The following is an 8688-nucleotide window of genomic DNA, read 5'->3' as shown; positions in this document are numbered from 1 at the left end:
TTCAAACGATAGAACGCGAGTTAAACACATGATGCCTGCGTATCGGTGTTACGATATCATTAGTAACGATTCCCTTTACGAGCTCTTCCCAAGTTATAAATTACTCGTTGGATTCGCAGTTGCCAAGGGAAAGGAATCGATGTAATTAGCGTGGCCGTATGCGTAGCAAATACACGTTCCTACGTATAATTGCTCGGTGTACGATCAAAACTTGCCTCGTCTCGAAATGGAATAACTCTCCGCAAACCTACAGAACCAACCCCCTAACTTGCATTTGTCTTGAGAGCTCGTGTACCATCTTTATGAATCTTTCTAATTTATCGTTCTCATGCCTGAATTTTCACCTTTGTTCAGTTGTTATAAATCTACTGTTCGGTGGATGAAGACATCGAACGAAATAATATAATTTGAAGAATATTTCTCGGAATTTTTGTTGCTCGACCATTGAAAATAATCCCAAATAATGAAAAATTATATATTTTATATACATAGTACAATGTAGAAAAATTTTATTATCATCCAGAAAATAACTCAAGTTTCTTTTATCTAATTTCATATAAATATTTCTTTTAATCATTAATCCTTTAACCAGAGATGAAAATTTAGCTCGTCATTAGGAAATCTTGAAAATTCCATTGATGCAGAAGTATTTTTCAGTGACGAGTTAATTCGTCGTCCCCTGTTAAACTACGTTTAGGATAACGCATAGTTAGGAGATGATATTCCAAAAATATGTTAGCATGTTAAGGCTGACGATGACAAAATACATTATATTTTTGTTTTAGAGAGACTTCATGCAAATTGTAATTCCCAATGTTGCTGATTAAAGGGTTGTCATTCATGTTTGAGCGTGTTACATACTAGTTTTCTTATGTACGTGTGGATGTTAGAGGTGTCAAGTTCTTGGTGGAGTTTCAGGATAGGATATTCTCCGGGAGCGTCGAGGATTATTCGAAGTGGTTTTGTACTATTTAAACTTTGATCAAGTAAGATTTGGACCTTGGTTTTTGTGAAAAATTCATTTAGTTGCATTCTATGCAACTAAATATAACACACACACACATATATATATATATATTTCAATATCAAAGATCTAAACTGACCATGCACTTTTTTCCATTTTAATTTCGAAATTCGTAAGTAATATTCCCAAATTTCCGTTTTTATATATTTCTTGACAAACTAGACTTTGTATTTTTTTTTGGTGTTGTTGGAATAGCGAATTTTTCCGGCGAAAACGTCGCGGAACGTAAAATTTCCCTTGTCAATAGTTCGGACAAGTGTAAATTGTTGACGACGGGATCGTGTGTGTACACCGCATTTCCTGCGGGCGCGATTCTATGTAAGTTGTCACCGGCAGGCAGTCGTGGAAGGTTTCCAGGTAAAATTACTGCGACTTGTGTGCATGGTAGTCGCGACAGAAACGTGTTACTGCAACTCCTATATTTATTTTAATTTTTCCATAAATAAAAATCACGATGCGAAAGATATCTCATTTATGAGTATCTATTAAGACAATTATTGATCTCGTACAAAATGTAATGATTGATTCGGATTAATCAGAAATTCTGAATTCAACAAAGTTCATGAAAAATTCATACAAAAATAATTTACACAATAAGATTCATACAAGAGTTTACGATGGATAAGTAGATCTATATAACTGAAATTAAATTAATATGATATCAAATTTAGTTTTGTTAGAGCGTTTCATCACTAATCATTAGTTTCATCACTCGCGATACTTTTATAGAATCTTTACAATTTAAACTTTCGAAAATCAAATATCTCTCACAAGTTACTTAATACGTATATGATACAGTAACAGAATGCGCAATTCGAATTGGAATTGAAGTATATGCTAAAAAGGAGTGTTTCAAAGCGAAGAACAGTTTTGTACATTGACACGCAATATTTACGATTTTATAGCGTGTAGTAATTACACCACAACGACGAGCAGCAGCACGCTTTATGGAATTTCTGTCGCTCCTTTAGCAAGTACGTTTCACTATTTAAATGCAATGAACGTGCGCGAAATGAGCTGCTAATAATTCAGAAACCTCTTAAATTCGAACCACCCGGAACATGTGAATTCACAATCGCGTGTATAACTTTGGAAATAAGCGGTACAGTTCGTACGTATGTATGTCGCCGGAAATAATTCAAAAAGTGTGCACGCTTCTCGCGAAGCTTGTTCTTTAACCAGCGGAATTTCATTTGATTTATTTGAGAGAGCCGTACCGTTTCACAGACGATTTCGTTAAATCCGAGAGACCTGTAAATCGTCATTGCCGAGGCGTCATTTTCGAAGATACTCAAACAATCACTAACGCGTGAATTAATCACATTTCTCTGACCGACAGAAGTCGACTCGAATACCTCAAATCGTTCGTAATCATTGGATTACGGATTTCTATCGATTTATGGAAAATCGATAGATGAGAAAATGCACAGAATGCACATGATTCGTAAAAATTTATGAATATTTAAAATAGGATTTCTTATTTGTTGAGTAAAGTAGAATAAACCAGAATAGAGTATTTATAGTGCATTCATTATTTGTAGATTATTTACAATAGTATTTACATAATATTAATTACAGATTCATTGTGGCGTACAATAGATGAAACAAATCTCTATTCACGTAATTTTTTTCTCAACTCTTCGATCCGCTGCTTCATCCCCCAGTTTCTTCCACTAATTTCACAAGCACGCCGCAGAGAGGTAAAAAGTGTTTCACGGGAAGAGCGGAAGAGTAGTAGGCAAGAAAGGTGATCGTCCAAAAGGGAACATCGGAGAAAAAGAGCTGGCGATGAAGGGAAACTGCGGGAGCGGGGGGATTAGTGGCATCTTGTCCAGCAAGGATTCCACGTCGTACGGAGGTCCTCCTATGGTTTAATAATACATCTCCGGATCGTTAATCACCCTGGTGAAATATAATTTAATACCTGAGCGAGCGAGGGCCGACCACTAAAAATGACGAACGACCAGGAAACACGCGGCTAACTCGCCAGCCAGCCCCTTCAGCGCGCTGGCTATAATCACCACCTAGTGCTATAGTGGACGTGCAATAACGATAAAGGGTTTGGGGGAGGGGGGGGGGGGAGGGGCCGTATTCCTGAACGAGTCTTTTGGTGTGACCGCTCGTGAAAGGGGTATACTGGTCCCTGTGCATTACATTCGTCCACTGCGCCTGTACTCAATAGCCCCAATTCGCAGTGAATTCCTTCACGTATAAAGGCTACCCCTCCCCCCTCCTCACCTCTCCTCTTTTTTTGATCCTCTTCTCTTTCTCCTTCTCTCTTTCATCGTCGGTTTCTCGCTACCGTGGCTTTCGACCCCCAGGTGAAATGCACGAACACGATGTCGAACACAGTATCGATTGCGTTGATCTAGCCATCTAGTCGGATCGTCGAAAGTCACTCGTTCGAAAGATCGTTCTCTCTTTCTCTCTCTCTCTCTTTCTCTTTTTTATTATCGGACGATCGGTATTGACGAGGCCGTTCGTTCATTCTGTTCCTGTTTCTTTCGTGCCGTTTCGTGCCCGCTCTCTTGTCTAGCCGGAGTGACGGCCAACGAAATCGGGTTAATGACCACGACAATGACCACGATTTTGTCCAATGAAAGCGTTTCACGGACGATCTTCCTTCCGGCGGTGAGGCGCGCGGGCTTTTTATCGACACCGGCTCGCCGAACTGGCGAACCGGCAATTGCCAGGGGGTGGTTTCTAGCTGTAATAGACTTCCATGTACAAGGTGTTCACCACCGTTCCGGAACTCTCGTTACAATTCTTCTAATGAGATCTTTTTACCGGCTCGGCAGCCGGAATCGTTTGTTATAGCACGTACGATGGAGGAGAGGGTCATCGAGTCCGTCGGTGTTTCCATCGTTGCTTTTTTTCGTCAGTTTTATCTCGGCTATTCTCGAAAGTCTAGATGCTTTCCAGGAGCATTTAAGGTTTTATACTTTTCCACTACAGATATGTGAAAATGCGAATGATCCTTTTCTTCCGTTCTTTGGTGCCTGATTGTCTGATCAATTCACTTGACTGATTGATTAACACGTTAGAATTACTCTGTTGTTGCAAATGTACGTGAAAGTAGAAGCTCTTTACTTTAAAATGGGCCCAGTTCGATTGTTCTACGATTTTTTGTCTTTTTTTTCACAAGAGTTATACAACAGTCAAAGATATTGTATGTCAATAAAAATTAGCAGAGATATATTATATTCGTAGTAGTTGCAAAAGCAAAGAATCTTCTTCGAGCATCACTTGATTTATTATGGGCGATATATAGCGTTACGAAAAATTACCTGTCGTGTTTTGTGGCGTTTCAAGCATCATTACGTAATCCTTTCGTGTCTGACATAATGAACCTCTTGGAAAAGAGGGTGGTGAGCTACGCGAGTCGTTCCAGTTTATCGTAATAGCTATAAATAAAGGCATTAGCGTGTCCATGAACGAACAACTCGATTGTGTAGACTTCCCTTCTTCAAGACTTCCCCAGTTTCTACATAAATTGCCGAAATATCCACATGAGACTGTCGAACGTGAGCCATCGCGTAGCAGGGGTTCCTTAGACGAGGTAATAAAGATATAAGGCAGAGTTTTATAGACCTACGTCGTATTTAGCTTCGAAAGCGCTCGGTAAATGCCAGTAGCGATGGCTACGAATGGCACTTGAACAAATATGATAATAATTTATATAATCTTTCGAGTGTATTCTTCCAATCTGTACGATCGCTATATTTGTCTGGTGGCAAATAGTTCAAGCTTAATATTTATTTGCGATATCCCCATTGCAAAGAGTTAAAATATTTGTTTCATCATCTCATCTACTATCGAATGTTTTGTTTGAACATTCAAGTTTCCATCAGAAATCGATTCAAAGCTGTCGCTAAATATTAGAAAGTTTTCCTCGATGATCGATTGCCATTTAGGACGATTCCCCCAAAACCCACGGCCTCGTGTTTCCGAAGAAAGACACCGGGTCGGTTCATAAATTATTTTTTGATTTCCTAACGATGATATTATTCCAGTCGATTTCGTTCCACGTGGGGAACGCTCGTTAACCATTTCTCAATTTACGAAAAGTAAATGGGTTATTAATGCAATATTTTTTCGACAGAGAAGGTTGATTTATATACGAGATTATCTCGTTGTTTCGACTTTCTTCCCGAAGGAAATGCTCGTTGGTGCATTAGTCATTCGACCACCCCCGAAAATTTCCACCCCACGAAATGAATTTCGGAGCTCAACAAATTTCCCGCGAATTCTCATGTGCGCGTATACGAATATAACCACGCTAGAGATTTAAAAGAAAAAAATAATATTCTATACGCGATTGTATCACTTCGTTCACTGTTATAGAAAGGAAAGACACATATCGTTATCCGTGAAGGATGTAAATTCAGCAGAAGAACTTCATTTTCATCCATCTTGCTTTGTCCCTGTCACGCGGCCCGTAGATTCTAGCCCAGCCATGAAAAATAGACGTTCACCTTTAACGGTACATAATGCTTCGAAACGATGAACAATATTTCCTGGCACGCGGCATCGTTAGAGTGAGAATAAATTTCCATCTTGAGCACGAAGACGACACAGTATATTAAACCTCTCCCCTCTGAATTTCCCGGCCACGACTCGGCGCGGTATATATTTCAAACTGGAACCTCTAACTGAAAGCATCCCTCGCAACTCCCCGTTCCAAGTTTGTCAAAATATCCAGCTGTAACAATTCAATCGAGTGCCTTTCGTTGTTAACGCGTCTGTCGATTCGTCTGTTCGTTCTCTTTCCCCTCGATATTTTTACGTCAGGCGACTCGTCTTTCAATTAGTCTGTCAATCTTGGGATAATTTTCGGATGGATCAGCTAAAGAGACATTCCGGAGGAAAATAGTAAATGAAATTGAACGTTGAGCAATAAATTGATACCTTGCTGTGTTTTCTGGATTTTATTTATGGCACAATGAATGTACCTTTCGTGTATTTCTGAATTTCTTTATGCGATGTATAAACAATTTTTAAGAAACAAACGATTTACTTCTCGACATAAATGTCAAGCTAAAATTCATTGATGAGCGTCGCGTAAAGAAAGTCATCTTAATTAAAAAGTAAAAGGAATTATTTTCAAAAGTTTGACGATTTCTTCTCTTTACAATCTCAACTACCATCGCCAGTTTCTGTTACGTCCGAAAAAAAATAATCCGAACGATTCATAACCAGAGAAAAGACACTTATCTCTGTCTACGTCGATCCAACCCCTGGTTCCTGGTTTCGTGTTTCGCGTCTGAGAAATCTAGGCCGATCGTTGCTCACAGAACCGTGTCGAATAATGTCGGCGTGTGGCGGCCATTTAAAAATTGAACAGGCCATCGAAGCGGGCTTGAACCTCATAAATTATCCGCAGGAGGTCGAGCGGTTCTTCTCGCGACGCGGACGACTCCCGGTCGGACCCCATAGTCGCCCCGGTGTCGTGAATTATGGTTGTACAGTGACTCTGCAACACATTGCTGATCGGTGTTCGCTTTGTGACGTCGCTTTTAAGCCAGTCTCCGGCCTTCCGTCTCACCGCGTGTATCCTTGACATTTATATTTCTGACACCGTCGGAGAGATACGGGAACCACCGGAGCGGAAGGTTTCAAACTGACACGAGGCTGAGGGGTTGGTGTCGATGTCTCCCGTAATGAGCAATTCTTTGTTCGTCCTCGAAAACAGTGTGTTTCATTGTCAGCAAAGTCGGGAGGGAGAAAGTGTTTCGCTGTTCGATCCTTTTTCTTTCACGATCTTGGTTTCTGTCTCCCTCCGGAACGTCTCCACGCTCGAGAGATCGTGTTTGAATGTAACCTTGCGAGTCGGAGGATCATTACGTACGTATCCGGTGATTCGGTGAATGCAGAGGAACACAGAGGGGTGGGAATAATGACGATCGCGGGGGATAGCACCGAGGCTTTTTCCAATCGAACGATCCTCGCGAGATTAACGCCACCTGCGAACGCGGTATTATACTTGAAACGACCTGCAACGATCATCGGCGATGATGTTTGTCGACGCGCCCGATAACAACAATTCAATTTATGTAATTTGCCGATTTGTCCGGCAAAGAGCATCCGTGATTGCGGCCATCGAAATTTATATAGATGCTCAACGAGCCAACAAAATAACAGCCTCCCGTTAATAATTTATTACGCGTCATACGTATTGATAATGTTCCGTTTCCGACGTGAAACGCGCGTAAATAACCGGTCGGAAAGCTTTGCTTCCGTTTGCAAGAATTTTCATACGGCGTCTTTAAACACGGCTGTTTAATTTCTCGTTTCGTCTTTGTCCGTTAAGCCGCGTTCACAATTGAACAACTTTCTGCTAAAGTCTACAGAACCGATCTCCTTATTTTGTAGTTATTTCCTTCTCTAGCAATTTCGTCGGATTTTATTTCAGCGAATGTTACATTGAAATTTTCAATATACGTTAGAACAGAAATTTCGTATATATTTTTACGTACAGCGCGTGTCTTATGCATTTTGGCATCTTGAAACATTCGACAAATACGTAACAATCTTCCAATCGATCATAACAACTATTAAATACTGGTTATTAGTAAAATTTACTTGCAAGAAATTTCACTTGTTCCAAAGTACCGGCAAATTACCGCTGTTATCAGTAAAAATTGCTCGTCGAATATTTCATCTACTCCATATTGAAACTAAATTTAACAGCTTCTATCATGTCCTTTTTTAGAACTAACCCTAGAGAGTGGCCGCTATTAGAACAATTCTTGCATGATTTATCTCCGCCTAACCGCAGACATACAACACGTCCAATCATCGTTTTGGTGCTAATTGTTTCTTTCTTGCTCGCACGCTCTCGCCAAGGTCTGTTCGATCACGCGCTTGATGATCTATAACGTGGTAAATCTTGTTTAGCGAGATACAGGTGGCTATCCTATACACCGGATATAGAGCCTGATGGATAGCTGGCACGATCTTGCGGTGTACAGTGGTTTAGACGCCAAACATACTGACACGCTGTTGAAACCGTTTGGGAAAGCGCGCCTCGAGTCTCTGCATTCGTCTTCGGATCGTTATGTCCGAGAAGGATGCGCGGAAATTCCCTCGAGATAAGTGGCGAGCGATAACGTTCAACCGTGTGATGAAACGCAAATGGTGAATATTGGATATTGCGGTTATATCGCAACGCAACAGTGCAACCTCGTACGTTGTTCCCTCACGCAGAGAGAAAAATTATGCGGACACGCGATATTTGTTCGTATCGCGCGTATTGCTCGTTGAAAAATCGATAAATTCGTCGGGGATTTTATAACAATTTGGAGATACACAAATTCCCGGTGAGATATAATATGGACAGTTAGCATTTTAATGGAATTTACGATACGTAATGTACGTTATTATTGTTAAATGATATTCATTGCTGAAAAGTCGAATTAATTTTTATTGTGCATTTTATTTTACATACTTCGTTTAATATTTGGCTGTGCGTTTCCGCTGTATTTTTTGGACTGCGACATCGTACAACGACAGAAATTGTTCATTTTCCATACGCAATATATGTCAAAACGTTCCAAGCAGAGAAATCATTAATTATCGTATTAGAAAATCTGTACACGTACTTTACGCGCGAAACATGTACTCAAATTTTTGATTAATTCCTAACTTTTAATAACATGATTGAT

The sequence above is a fragment of the Frieseomelitta varia genome, unplaced genomic scaffold (assembly GCF_011392965.1).
Source record: "Frieseomelitta varia isolate USP_RPSP 00005682 unplaced genomic scaffold, Fvar_1.2 scaffold_352, whole genome shotgun sequence".
Taxonomy (NCBI): domain Eukaryota; kingdom Metazoa; phylum Arthropoda; class Insecta; order Hymenoptera; family Apidae; genus Frieseomelitta; species Frieseomelitta varia.
This window is presented reverse-complemented; position numbering follows the sequence as displayed.